At 33.8% G+C, this 15,829-nt stretch overlaps 1 protein-coding gene across 7 annotated transcripts in view; it reads right to left on the reverse strand.

Annotated features, from left to right (window-relative positions):
- Slob (Slowpoke binding protein) overlaps nt 1-9,642 on the reverse strand; it is a 125,736-nt gene extending 116,094 nt beyond the window's left edge. Inside the window, exons 1-3 of one of the 7 annotated variants that reach the window (XM_017608871.1) lie at nt 9,566-9,642; nt 8,801-8,906; nt 7,867-8,181 (exon numbers count right to left, since the gene is read on the reverse strand). The gene's annotated coding sequence lies outside the window, so the exon portion shown is untranslated. Of the gene's footprint in view, nt 1-7,866; nt 8,211-8,800; nt 8,907-9,249 lie in introns of all 7 variants that reach the window. The other 6 variants (XM_017608844.1, XM_017608879.1, XM_017608851.1 and 3 more) reach the window with 6 other exon arrangements.
- Between the last annotated feature and the right edge of the window lie 6,187 nt (nt 9,643-15,829).

The raw sequence follows: 15,829 nt of genomic DNA on the forward strand, positions 1-15,829 counted from the left end.
ATTTTGAAATTTTCTTTAGTTTTTACCTACAACAAAAATATATAAAAAATTAAGATTTTGATATTTTAAGGACCACCGCAATATGCATGTACCCACATACATATATACGATTCGGGTCACTGAGCATTGCTGAGTTATGCAACAACTAACACCAATTAACCAACATTTGACAGCAACTTCCATTCAACAAACGTCTTCTAACTTAAATGCTCTGCTCAGCCATATTTCCACAAAGTGGTGGTTTCAAGACAATCGCGGAGGCGGCTGCGACTACGAACATAGCAAAATACCAAGCAACAATATATGTATGTATGTATGCATGCGCTGCGAAATGTCATTCCAGAGTTATGTATGAATGCGTTTATACACTACCAATTAACATACATACATATAAACAAATCTGAGTTACTGCATTTGACTGCTGTCCACTCGCACAAAATGCTCCTAATTACGCACGCAAATGACAGCAAAATTTAGAAACTCAAACCCACATGCTTGCATATACATACATACATACAGTCGTATACCCACGCTCATATTTAAATGTATGCACATTCATCAGCGCAGCATCCTCGAATAGCAAAGATGTCGCTTTGCATTGCTTACGCGCCAGATTTTACGAAATTTCGTCCTTAAAATTTATCATTTGTTGTCAGTTGAGTGGCCTTGTCCTAAAAAAATATACACGCACAGCAGATATTTGGTTACGCAATTTGAGTTGAGAGGCTGCTGGGCAAATGGGAGAAAAAAAGAGTTGCAAGAGTGCTGAGGACGGTGGGAGGAGTGGTGTTGCTTGGTAAAAAAATAGCAACAATTAGCATAGGCAGTTGCAAGCTTATGTGCTCACCAGCGCGTAAGATATGGTGCAGCTTAACTTTTGAGCAGTAAGCTTCGCATTATCAATTGACGCAAATACTGCAGCCGCGACTTCTTCGTATCCTTCCTATTTAATTTGGTTGTTTATTTATTTAAGTCAAATGAAACATTAATTTCTTACTGACTCTCGAAAACAAGAATTACACAGTAGACCAAGGACTGGTCCAGGAGACCGATACGTGTCCAAGTTGAACACATTTAATCCAGACAAAGTTCTTGGCATGGCGGTGTTAAACAAGCGGACTTGTTGGAGATTGATTTCGCACCCTAGTAGAGCAAGGCAGTCCATTTTGCAGACTTACTACAAAGCTGCATGAGAGAAGAGAATATTTGGATTGCAAACTTTCCAGAGATAGGAGATGACAGCAGGATTCATATGCAGGTATAGCATTAGTAAAGTTAGTAAGTAAATATAAGTCATACACAATTTGGAGTTTAAATATCTATATATCAACATACTTATTTCAAAAGGGTATTTTTCAGTTACCAAACGATATCTCCTTTAACATTTTATCAAATTCAATGAATGGTATCTCATTTTGAGGGGGAGAAGCTCAGGTATATGCGAGAAATATTCATGCAATTAAAATTTAAATATTTATTTAAAAAAATTTGTTTGAGTCACTGTATATAAAACAAAGTTGCCTACCTAATACCGGGAGTAGATCTAGAATGGATCGTTCTATGTGAGCTGTCTTTTTTGTTGTATTTGTATCTGCCCAAGGAAACTTGAAAAAAAATTGCCTAATACGAAATTTGGAAAAATTTATTTGCAGTTGCCAGATTGGAAATATGTGTGATAGAAATTTGTTTAATTAAAATGCAAGTCGAGAATATTTGGCGCATACATTTCTTTTGGGATTATTATAGTTCCATTATTTCGAAGTTAGTTTGAATGCTTCGACATTGTACTTTCAGCCGATCAAAACCTTCAGCAACGCGCGTAGATTGGTGAACAGCTTTCAGTGCATGCCTCCCGAATTCATGCATGATGACCTCAAAAGGAACGAGCTCTGCATCGTAAAGGGAGAAGAAGTACCGAGGATGTACAATTACTTCGACATGCCGCACCATTGAATATATCGAACTTCCGTGTATTACGATTCCTCCAGCTCATGTGGTTTTCTTATTTTATGGTGAAAGTATTGTAATAAAAAATTTATTTTTGGGCGAGACGCAGTTCGGCAGGTCAGCTAGTGTAACATAATTTGTTTTTAACTTATAATTAACACTGTAGGGAATGTAGGGAAGCTTTGAAATGCCAAAACAAAAAAATGCCAAAATCCGTAAAGTTAATATTAGGTCGTAGTTTATGGATCTGTATATAGTTTTTCCAGATCTGGTTATTTTTCCAAGATATTTTAATTTTTATGAAAAAAAAATTCAAGCTTTAATAAGGAAAAAATTAAACAAATAACAAATATTTTTTAATTTGTTTCATTCGTATTAAAGCCTCTTATTTTGCCAAACATCAAGCTACTAATGATGAAAATCGATGGATTAATAAACACGTTTTGAATGGTCAAATGAAGACGTGCGTAAGGTCTTTTTTATGGAGCAAGAAATAATGTTACTCATACGCCCTGTCGTACATAGCCGAACTCGTTAATATTTGTACATGGTATGGTGACCATATTTATGAGAGCCGAATGCGGAACAAAAAATAATTTTGCAAATTTTTTCCATAACAGCTTACAGATCTTAAAGCCTTCTTCACTGATCCTAGATGTATTAGCCTTGAAATAGTATCCTTTTAGTAACATCACAAATTTGTAGGATAACTTTTTCGAGATTTTTGCCCCGTAAAATTTGTTAAAAAAAATTCGTTAAATTTTAGTATAATGAAGTGCAATTTTAAGTCGCTAAGGCTTACCATTAAATTTTGGGAATTTTTTTTTTGTTGACGGTGTTACGCATTTTTTCCATACAAAGTGAGTACGATTGACCATTTTGTTGAAAAAGAAGCAAATAAGCAGCACTTTCCACTCGCACTATTCTATACTAAATTTTAATAAGTTACAAAGCTGCAAACTAAATTTTTTCTAAAGATTCTAATTAAAAGGTTTGAAATTTTGGTGAAATATTGCAGAATTCATTTTTATATTTTTTTGCATTAAGTTGGAAATTCAGTATTATATGGTTTTTGTTAGGAAACGTGCCTTACTTTCACAAAATAAATAATAAAAATTAAACAAACTAAGGAAAAATAGCCAAAACTTACTAAAATTTCGAGTCCTATTTGTATTTTAGTCACTGTATGTATTTCTCGATTCGAATCACTGTCCCGTATAATACAGGACGGATGGTCACCGTACGTAAGGGTAACATTTTCTGTGTTAAAGTTTGAATTTTTTTCATACGCAATGCGAAATCAAAATGAAAATATTTTGAAGAGGACCTACATCCCAAAATTATGTTTACATGCCACGGCGTTTTTTGTGCTGTTTTAGCGTCCCTTCAGTGTAATCGGCTTCGACTAACTTACTTTGAAAAAAAAAATTGTTTTCAAATAACCCAGGCAGTAGTATTTCTTAACTTTTACAATATTTAAAGTAGATGCTTAGGCACGAATAATTAACTATTTTAATGGCGTCAAAGTCACACTTAAGCGCTAGATTTGTTACTAACAACTTTATTAATCTTTGTTGTGCGCAATGCTTGTAGGCTTTGTTGCCTTCTTGGTGCATTAAAGCAATGATATATTAAAAAATAAAAATAAAGATTACGCGTAAGCTAATCTTATTAATTCTGAATACTGACATTGACAACATTGCGCAGTGCTTTTAATATGCGCTTTTTTATGTAGACATACATACATATAAACACCCCGAGGTATGAAAGCATTAAAACATCAAGTCCACATTTTTCCACTTTCTCTTTTCTGCTCTGTCTTCCTGATTGCAATGAANATAAAGATTACGCGTAAGCTAATCTTATTAATTCTGAATACTGACATTGACAACATTGCGCAGTGCTTTTAATATGCGCTTTTTTATGTAGACATACATACATATAAACACCCCGAGGTATGAAAGCATTAAAACATCAAGTCCACATTTTTCCACTTTCTCTTTTCTGCTCTGTCTTCCTGATTGCAATGAANACTTAAGCGCTAGATTTGTTACTAACAACTTTATTAATCTTTGTTGTGCGCAATGCTTGTAGGCTTTGTTGCCTTCTTGGTGCATTAAAGCAATGATATATTAAAAAATAAAAAAAAAGATTACGCGTAAGCTAATCTTATTAATTCTGAATACTGACATTGACAACATTGCGCAGTGCTTGTAATATGCTTTTTTTTTATGTAGACATACATACATATAAACACCCCGAGGTATGAAAGCATTAAAACATCAAGTCCACATTTTTCCACTTTCTCTTTTCTGCTCTGTCTTCCTGATTGCAATGAAGAAGAAAACTACAATGGAGGTCTACATTATAAATACTTTTGGTTCTGCGTTATTGTACATAGTAGCTGAAAGTACAAATGTAGTAGTAAGGAGGAACAGCTACAAACACTTACATACATGTTTGGCTAACAACATTTTCACTCTCACTTACTTACTCCCAGTGTCCTTCAGTCTNCAAGAAACAGTACAATGGAGGGCTACATTATACACACTTTTGGTTCTGCGTTATTGTACATAGTAGCTGAAAGTAGAAATGTAGTGGTAACCAGCAGCAGCTACAAACACTTACATACATGTTTAGCTAACAACATTTTCACTCTCACTTACTTACTCCCAGTGTCCTTCAGTCTTAATTGAAATGCACTTGTGGTGTAGTAAAGGACATTGCACGCAGAAACGCAGCTCATTTGCGTATACATAGGTATGTATGTAAGTAAATATGCATGTGAATTTGTATATACATAAATATGGCGGTATATAGCAGTTACAATTAATATTCGCCCGCAATTGTAAAAACTGCGCTGTTTTTTACAAAAAGGGAGGTACTTTTGTACTACTTCAACAACAAAAATAATATTGTAAAACATGTGAAATTTTGGTGTGGCTATAATTTTTTCGACTACTGTACATTAGTCTGCATCACCAAAAAAAGTTGCGGTTTTCCGGCGGCATTACCAAACCTAGTATATTTTGAGACTTCTACCAAAATATTTCGGAAAAATATAAAGACTTACGTGAGCTGGATCGGTTTGAAAATACCTCTAAAAATACAGTTTTTTTATGAATAAAAATAATAATTATAATAAAATAACATGCAGATACACCATTATACTGAAAAGTGTACGCTTGGAATATAATTTAACTACACGTATGCATGAATGTAATTTATATGTACATACATACATATATGTTACCACCATAATTTATATATTTGGGCATATTCCTACATTCCTTCCAACCGAAAAGCATTTGCTTGCATTACTTATATATATATATAAAAAAAAAAGCTTTAATAATTTCAATGATCTTGAAAGCAGGATTCACGATCTATAAACCAATTCTTGAAATAAAAATTTCGCATCCATACGAACGTCAAGGTCTAGCCAGCGTATCCGCTGGTTCGTAATCCGCTGTATTTTTTTTCAAGTCATTCTAGAGCTTAAAGTGTTTATCTTTTCATCGTATCCAGTATTCGCCGTCACAAATCCGTAATTCAAAAAGCCGTTTCATTAAATGATCTGCTAGTGATCGCCGTACATCAGAACGGATATGATGAGAGACTCTTAAAATTTAGTTCATCCAAAGTGGACTTTACTTCCGAGTTTCCTACTACACCAGAGCCTCTAATTTCGAGAACAAGAAGAATAATGTTGTTCATGCTGATGCTATTCAATGTGGTTCATTCAACAACAAAAACAGCTGAAACAATTTTTAAAATTTCGTATAGAACTTTCAGGAAATTTCAGTAGATACCAAACAAAATTTTATAAAATTTTGGGTATGCATTATATTTTAGTACAAAAAAAATTCTCAAAAATTAACGATAACTTTTACAGACCTGAAACTTGCTCCTTATTGTACTCAAATTTAGTGGACTACAAAACTGCAACCGCAAAATTATTCTAAGAAATCGAGTTGAAAATTTTGATCAAAGTTTTTTTGTAATTCTTGAATTTTCCCGAGTCCTATATGAAATGGAAAAAATTAATTTTGCTAGTTTTTGCTGTTGAATGAGCTCTATTTTAATGAAGAGGTATAAAAAAATTATTTGGAAAATATATATAAAAAAAAATCGTCGCAACTTCAGGGTATTCATATATTTGACGCTGACTGTATGTGCATATGGATGTCTGATATAAGAGAAAATCGGTCGCCAATCGCAGGGGTCATACAAAAATGTCCGTTTTGACGAATAATAATCGCCAGTTTTCCCACCTTTATCAATCAGTGGTCCTACCGTCTCTTTTCCTAACAAGATTGCAGTCTTGGGCGTACTTTCATTTTACACATTGTAAACTTAATTAAAAACATTATTTTAAATTTTGAACGCCACTTTTACATGTCAATTGCGCTCCTTTAAATTTAAATAATAAGTGGGATTTCGATTTATTTCATAAACGCCTATAAATTGTCTGAGGCCTGTATCTATTCAGAAATCTTTAATCGTCATCTTATACCTAGGGCCAGTTGTAAGAATTCCCACAGAATTGCACAATTGAAGAGAAAGTCGAATAAAAGTCCAATTATGGTAAAAAAATCGCAAAAACATTGACCGAGTTCTGAAATTTTACGAAAACATAGTTTCATAACAACAATTAGATGAGAAATATTTTTTGCTTCACCGACAGTTATAACCCAATGTTTATTTTTTAAGTTGTCTGATAACAGTTAGTGCCCAACGTTTATTTTTCACGTTGTCCGATAAAAGTTTTTTCACTCTATCTCTTTTATTTCAATCATCTTTACCTTATTCTTCATCTCGATCTTCTTCAATATGCTTATCTTAAAACGTTTACAGGTAAAGTAAAAAATAAACGTTGTAAAATAACTGTTATTAAGCAACATAAAAAATAAGCGTTGGCTAATAACTCTTATCGGCAATGGAAAAAATATTTCTCCAGCATAACAGAAATAGAAAATATGTATCATCTAATAACCGTTATGAGACAGCGTTTTTGCGACAAAACTTATAACTGTGTAACTGTCCCCGAAACTTTTTCATATTTTTCGGTTCCGAGTAAGAAAGAAGTGGTGTAATTCGGAGAAAGGCTGTTAAGGCACAACCAAGCAAAAAAGAAAAAAAGAAAATTTTCGCATTTCGTCATTTATAAAACTTTAAATTTATTCACACTGAAATGGTATATAAAAAAACGCCCACGTCCAAGAATTTCTCTGCGATAAGATATCGTAAGGGAGTAGACTGACAATTCGTATGCGATTGCACATAGCAGGTATAGACGTGGGTTAAGGTGGAGAAATAAGAATAATAATTTAAATATTTCCATCACGGCGTCATCTCACTGGTAATTTTTTACCACAAATATTCTTGCATATGCAACCAATATATATTGAAAAATAAACCAGATTGGGTCATAACTAACATAGAGACATATATTACTTTTAATTTTTGATTATAAAGACCTTTCCATGGAAATGTCCATATCAAATGTTATTTACATGAAATCACGTACATCCTTCGAAACCATATTTATACAGCCAATTAGAAGTACACAACGCGAAAAAAATAATTTTCTAACGACCTTCCAATATATCGCCCAAATTACGCACTGTGCACCGGTTATTTGCCAGTTTAAGATAAAGCTTAGGGACTAGAAATTGTGCATTAGCATGCTAACGCAGTATTAGCTCAGTTGACTATTTATTGATTGAACAAAAAAAAAATTTGATTTTTTTCGCTCTTATGAGTTAACTGAGTATGTATGTAGTAAAATACCACAAAAATTCTAATTAAGGGTAGTTGACCTATATACTGGTATAACTATACTCGTACTAGCAAGTATTTTATTCAATAAGTATAAATTTGGTGCATGACTATGTAGAATATTAAGAGTGAACTCACCTGCAACCGACATCCATGCATTTACTGCTCCAATTAAGTTATTTATTTACGTTTAAGCTATTTTTAGATACACCAGATATATATGTATGGTATTTATGTACATATGTATGTATGCGTGGTGTTTATTCTCCTTATCCTTATTATCTTATTATCTTGATATTTTGCTATATTCACACTCACATAAATGCTTCACACGTACGTTAATTTGTATGTGTATGTATGTATTTATATATAAATATGTATGTATAATGGAAGCTACAAATGCACTTAAGCGTGCAACAAATCGGCTATGCACTAATTACAGCTATATTTCACCTAATTAAATATTTTAACTTTATGCTGCACTAAAGTGATTTTTTAATAATTTCATATGGAATAGAACTGCAAAAATTATGAATAAAGAATGTGAAAGTTTAATAAAATTTTTGAACGAATATTTTGGCAGTTTCGAAACAGTTGTTAATTTTGCTTTTGGTTTATTTGATACTGCATGATTTTATATGGAATTGAACTACAAAAATTATAGATAAAGAAAAGTCATGGAAATTTTGACGGAATATTTTTTCAATTTCAAAATTTTTATTTTTTGTTTTTGTTATTTTATGGCCTTATAACAATTATATTTAAAAAAATTTTATTGAGCTTGAGGCCGTTTTTAATGAAAACCGTATTGTTTTTTTTTTTTTAATTATTGTTGCTTTTCCACAATAAATTTTTCATTAAAAACGGCCTCAAGCTGCATAAAAATTGTTGAATATTTTTATTTTTTTTTGTTTTTATTTGGACCAAATTGAAAATTTATTTATTTTCTTGCTACTTGATAATTTTCTTTGATGAATTTGCAATTCGCAGCTGGAAGATTTCATTAGTAAACAGAATGTAATGCCTCAGTAAGACTGATTTTTATTGCTTTGCTTGTTTTTGCAATGCTCACGTTTTTGATGAATTGTTGTTTTTGTTTCTTTATTTTATTTACTTCTGTAGCGTCAACGCTGCTTCAACAGTCTCACTAGTTGTTGTTGCTGCTGCTGCTGTCAAAGCTATTGCAACAATGAAAGAGAGCAAGAGCAGCTACATATAAAATTTTCCAGTTCAATGACAGTTGGCATAAATGAGATACAGAATAGTAAGATAAAATAAAAAATATTTTACAAAAAGAAAGCAATAAATCTTTAAGGTAGCCGTGAGTAAAAAAAAAAAAATTTCCTGCATTTTCTTCAAAGGTTTTGCCCTTGCCGTGGCGGATTATTTATATACACATATTCTTGCTGCAGTTGCTTAAAATACTACAGCTCATTCTATATTTCCCAATGTGCAAATGTATATATAAATATTTTTTTTTTGTTTAACAATTTTGAATGCTAAAGTAAATTTCACTTTCACTTTCATAGAAAGCTTCGCTTTGGTTTTCATTTCAATGCACACATACAACCACACTCACTCGCACACTTTGATAGCTAAAAGGCTTCCTTGCTCAAAATATATGTATGTATGTATGTATGTATGTAGATAGCATCACATAATTCGTTTGCTAAATTGTTCACCGAAAATAGGAAACTCAACGATTTCTTCACTTAAACCATATACAATTTCAGCTAATTTTCTTAAATTTTCATTCAAAATCCGCACTCTCTGTCAGCATACTCTAATTTGTCTGCCTTTCAAAATTTCTACACATATGTATTTTTAGTTATAGCACCGTTTGAACGTTTGAATGAAAAGTACCACATCCGTCGACACGTCCACTTCGCCCTGTGACTCGAACTTGAATGATTGAGCGTCGTTCGGTGGCCACAGTCTGGTCATTGTATGGCATACTATATGCATACTTATGTCTGTGCGTTGTGGCTGCAATGAAAAATTCTGCTTCCTTCTTGAACGGCGAGAAAAACCGACATGCCATCACATTGTACGCCGTAAGTGTGTGTGTGTGTGCGTGTTTGTGTGCTCCATTCGCGCGATTGCGAGTGTATCCATAAAGTTAAATATTCCACTGACACGCATCACCCTCTGCTCTTGCTGACCTCTTAACCAAAAGGCTTCTTTGAATTTTACTGGCACTCTCCAGTCAGTAGACGGAGAAGAGCTGCTACCTCCAATTTCCAGTAACACTCACTCATTTAGTTAGTTACTTTGCTCACAAATACACGCGTGGGCCGTCGAAAGCTTTGCCGCTTTTCCACTTTGCCGCTACTACAAATCCGTTTTTTATATATTTTTTTTTTGTATGAGCGCTTTTTTTTTGTGCAGCATGTTGTTGTTAGTCACAGCTGATTTGGGCTGCTAGTGTTTTTGTTATTGTTATTTTTTATTTATTTTTGTTTGATACATATATGTGATTTCTCAATCGAAGAGCGCAAAAGTTAGGAGCATAAACGGATGCGTGGGAGTATTACATTGGGGTATAGAATATGTCTCAAAATGATTCGACGCGCATTGATGACGTTGGTCTACAGTAGTGTACACAAAATAAGGATGCCGTTGGAAAAATATTAGGGAAATTAGCTTTTGTCCGCAGCTACCACCGCCCGTTTGAACTTCGGTTTAACGTTATAGTTTCAAATGTAACTAAACAAAAAAAAATGAAATAAATTATATCACTGAAAATAAAAAAAAACTATTTAAAGCAGTTACTTTACATAAAGCTAATACCTAATTAAATGACAAATGTGGGGATAAATACGTATACGAATATAAAAAAAACGATAGAGAAAAAGATAGAGATAGAGAAAGTGGTATAGATAAAGAAAGAGATAGAAGAAAAAATTTAAGAATGAGATATGTTATGTTATCTAATGTTATGTTATCTTATCTTATGTTACAAGTCATGTTATGTTAGTTAGTTACATAATGTTATGTTAAGTTATTCAACTCATTTCACCGCAACTCACCACAGCTCACTTCAAATTACTCCAACTGCCATCATCTTACTGAAACTAGCCTCACATCAACTCCTCTCAGTTCACCTTAACTCCCCTAAACACAACCCCCTTTAACTCAACTCACCCGAGCGAATCTTATTTCACCTCAACTCAGCGTATCTCACCTCAACTCAACTCACCGTATATTAAGTTATTCAACTCATTTCACCGCAACTCACCACAGCTCACTTTAAATTGCACCAATTCCCCTCATCTCACCCAAACTAGCCTCACATCAACTCCTCTCAGTTCACCTCAACTACCCTTAACTCACCTCACTTCACTGACTACTAGCTACTACACCTCAACCCTATCACAGCAATACAATACGCCTTAACTAATATAAATTCACCTCACCTGAACTCACTTCACTTCAATTCATCTCACACAGCTCAACTCACTTGCCCTAGTATTAGTGGTTAAATTCCAAACGCTGGGCGAACACTAGTAATATTAGCTTTAAATTAAGGCCAATGAGAATGTGCGCTAATGCGCTCTTCAGATTTATTTCAATTTTTTGGTGACACCTTATGTTATACACATATGCTCAATTTGAATAAAATAACCTTTGCTTCCGGCCAGTCTACTTTATGCTGGGAATCTCAAAGAAGGCCACTTTTAACATAGTTAAGTATTATGTACATTGTTATGTCCAAAAAATTTGGATATACAATTTCTCCAAAAACCAATAAAAAGTATTTTTACCTTGATTTCGCACATTTTCACGTATTGGGGGTCGTGGAAGATCGGTTTATATTTATCAACATAAACTTTCTCATAAAATTTCATAAAAATTGCAGTTTATTTAGTATTTTTCTTCCACTTGAGTGCAGCGCGGTTTTTAATTACTCCCATATTCAAAATTTCTTCTTTCCCCACATTTCAGTGAAATTGCAGCACAACTATCATTTTTTGGCCGCAGCCTATATGGAGTCGCGACATTATGCGTTGCTTTCAATGCTGCTTCTTTCGATGCCTGACAGACCTAAATATGTAAGTGCCGCAATCATTCATAAATATTCGCGCATTGTTGTAAGCGTAAAATGTTTGCAAAACGTGTTTATCAGCTTTTGAGCACTGTCATGTGAACAGAAATGAATATCTATACTTTCAAGTATAAAGTAGGGCTTTTTTTGTAACGGAATACGGATCAATTAGTATTTTTTAATTAAAATCTTATCAAACACTACTTAAGTATCCATATTAAGTTAACACGGCCTTTAATTACTTATCACAACTTTACTTTCAGTTAAAGAGAAAACTAACCCAAACCACAAGAGAGCCACTGGAAAGCCAATTGCTCTCTTCAACCAACAAAAGCTCCTTTCAAACGGCACACGCCAACCAACTCAATCATGACGGCAACGAACCTCGCAGAAGGAATGGAAGCGAGAGAGACGAGCAGAGTCAGCGGCTGCGACGATACATAGTGGCGTTGATGGCAATGGAAGCGGTCTCTACGGCTGTGGCCTCTTGTATGCCGGATTCATTGATGCCCAAATATAGGTCAACAATGTGCACTGGGCGAAAAATTCAAATGCAATGCAACGCTGAACAACGAAGTAAACAACAACAGAAATAAACGAAACGTACGAGAAGCATGTGTGCATGTGTATTGCCGAAGTGAGCAGAAACGAACGTACATACGTGAGGATGGCGTACGCAGGTAGCCTACGGACATTCATACATACGCGAGCGACGGCAGAGGTGAAGTGTGTTGAAGAAACAAAAGAAGACGAACAAAAAAAAAATGCGAACTGAATGAAGATGTGGCCTCAAGAACAATGTAATGAAAATATGTTTTGATATGCGAGCGTGTAAGTGGAAATTGTTAAGTGCCGTGCCCAACGTGCGCCTATTTACATGCAACGTATGAATGTATGTATGTCGAAATATCAAATGAAAAAAAGTCAAGTATACGCCCAGGTGGCATGCCGATAGCAAAGTCAGCGCATGCAATTCCACATACATACTTATCTACATGTGTATGCGTTATTTTTGTTGTTTTTGGTTTTGTATTGCACTCATTTTATGTCACGCCACGTCAAGCAAATCACCGACAGGTGGATGTGGAACTTACAAAAACAAATACATATACCAACACGTGCATGGCAGGGTTAATATGCGATTGGTACAATACAATGCANGAAGGCGTAAATCGTTGGAATTCTTTCCTTCGTTGATCCTCTTTTCTTCTTATTTCTGAGTTCTTATTTCTGTGGTTATTGCTTTTACGTGCGAATAATTTTCTAACATTATCCGCATGCAGCGGTTTAGATGCTGCAAAATAGCTGTATTTAGCGGCTCGAAAATATGGCGGGGTAAGCAACAAAATGTGATGGAGAGATTTTCCAACTCGCGGCTCTTACCACTCGTTTGCCATTTAGTGTTTTGAAATATGCTGATTTAAGGAAAGAATATCTTCTCAAGGTTAAATATCTTTTGTATTGCTATCGACAGTTGGCAGGAGGCTCAAGCGGCTTAATTCTGAAGACTTAATATTTAATACATATATGCAGCTTCTGCGATATTGAATAGCTTCAGTGCCAGTATTGAGTTCGAAGGTGGCTTGTACGCATGAGCAACGCTGATTAGGTGCATTTTTACTCAGCGCTTGAGCTTGGTAAGTCCTATAAGCTGGCGGATTATTTTAGAATATAGAAAGATAGAAATTTTAACCACAAAAAGGCGGCGAAATTTTTGCCTCCTGTTATAAAAAGTGAAATTTTTTAATAAGTGAATGACTTTAATGATTTTTTTGAACTGCCACAAAAACAAAATATTTCAAAACACACCAAGCAATCAATATAATCAAAGGTATGATCGTAGCTTTGTTCCCAAGAACGCTTCAAAACCAACACCAAAATTAGAACAAAACAGTCTAGAATGTTCGCAATGGGAATTATATAAGATCAAAACCCTGTGGAACGTTTCTAGAGGGAAACAAATGTGAACAATAATTTCGGGAACATTTTTTAGAGAACGAAATGGGAACAAGAGCTCCGTAAAGTTTTGGAAAAGTTTCTATTTTTTCTAAAAGGACTATGTAATTTCAGAGAAATGATTAATCCCAAAAATTATTTTAAAAATTCAGTCCAATGTAGAATAATAATATGGGTACCAAAGAAAAGAACAATTTGTGAAGGAATGAAAATACATATAAATATTTTTAAAAAAGCTGTATTTCTAAGCTGGCTGTTTAAAAAATATAATTCAATTTGAATTAATGGATTTTGGTAATGGAAATGTATATGCGCAAATCTTAGGAACCGTGCGAATTAGTTTTATTCACCTTTAAATTAATTACAATAACAAATTTAATGTGTTGTTTTTCCTTATCTTTTTTTCTTATTTGAAAACTGTCATTTTAATTTTTATTAACAAGTCATTGTGATAACAAATTTGAAGTGTTACTTTGGGTACTTCTACAAAACTACCAACTTACTCTGGGAAATGTTAAATTCTACCTTCAATATAAGGAGTATATTCAATAAATAGGAGTGCGTGATAAAAAAATAAATCAATCTCAGTAACCACTGATTAAACTTTTAAAGAATATTTTTAGCTTTTCAGGCATTCAGGCCATTCGTACAAATGATTCGGAAAATCCGCTGGAAAGGTTAGCGTTTTTCTTATTTCACTATTGCCAAAATAGATGCTAATTAATAAATTTTTAGCTCAAAAATTCGAGCTCTTTTCACAACAATAACATAGAAAATTGTCATCATTAGAGCTCTTATAGTCAAGATTTTTTATGCTTATGCGATAAGTTTTTGTCATCTGTGTTGAAATAGGGCCAATAGGGCATAAGTGTTGATATACTTACTTAAATACGAAAAAGTGTATTTATATAAAATTTGGAAATATAGAAACTCCACTCAAAGATGCTTATGAAACAATTGTGTGCAAATATGGACGGTGCCTTGTTATTATTTCATTTAACCAATTAACTAAATATTAAAATTAAAAAAAAAATTTTTTTGAGGCAAAAGCTTTTTTGAACTTTTGACTGGCGGTCACTCCTTTCGAAAATATTTTATAAACAAAGCTTATTTTTATTTACCTCGTAAATTATATGGATTCGAAATTTCTAAAACAGGTGGCAACCATCTTAATTTTTGTCAAACGAAAGCATACATACATATTAAAGTTCAACTCAGTAGATTTCGACTTTTAGAATAGGTGGCAACCCTCTTGAAAAATATTGGAAGTAAAGCTCTCTTAAATCTTGCGTATTTTATATCAAAGGATGTGTATATGTATAAAAAATAGTTGGTTTTTTTTTTTGAGAAAGTGGCAACCCTCTTTAAAACTTTTAAAATTAAAACGTTTTTGAAGACATTTCGTTTTACCTTGTTGCCTTGTTGCAATATTGTTTTTAATTTATTAATGAATTGATTTTAATTTTTGAAAAAGATGGCAACTCTACTCAACAAATATGCTATGTATATGTTATTCCGGGTCATACCCTACATAGAAAATGAATTTTATGAGAAGCTTTTTCATGACAAAAGTACACACGAAGGTTTGCCATTGCCTGCCGGGGGTGACCGCTGTTAGAAAAAACTTGCCCGGACCAGTGATCGAACCCAGGTACTACGTTAGTACGCACCTCTTGCAAACTACAAAAATATTGAAGCCATTGCCATGATTTTCTTAAACTAAAACTCCCGTGACGAAACTGCGGATACATTTTTTTCCGGCTTGAATACGTACATCTTTACATATGTTTAAAAACTAGCATATTTTTACTCCAATACTCGTATAAAACAGTTTCACTCGCCATACGCATTGCTTACAATAAGCACTCCGCCTGTCGCAGCCGTTGCGGTTGCAGATTCAACGAGCAAAGGCACCCGCCACCGCAATTGTCATTGTTCCTTTTTATTGTTTGAACCTTTTTTCTTTATCTTTTACTAGCTGCTTAGTGGCCTTGCAGCAATTCATTGACCTCAAAAAGTCAGTTGGCGAGAAATTTCCACAACGCACATAAAACGAGTGCACCAAGCGAACGACGAAAAAAAGTGTCGGGGGAAGGAGTT

Source organism: Rhagoletis zephyria, unplaced genomic scaffold (genome assembly GCF_001687245.7).
Source record: "Rhagoletis zephyria isolate East Lansing unplaced genomic scaffold, Rhagoletis_zephyria_1.1 Rzeph_scaffold_00178, whole genome shotgun sequence".
Classification (NCBI taxonomy): domain Eukaryota; kingdom Metazoa; phylum Arthropoda; class Insecta; order Diptera; family Tephritidae; genus Rhagoletis; species Rhagoletis zephyria.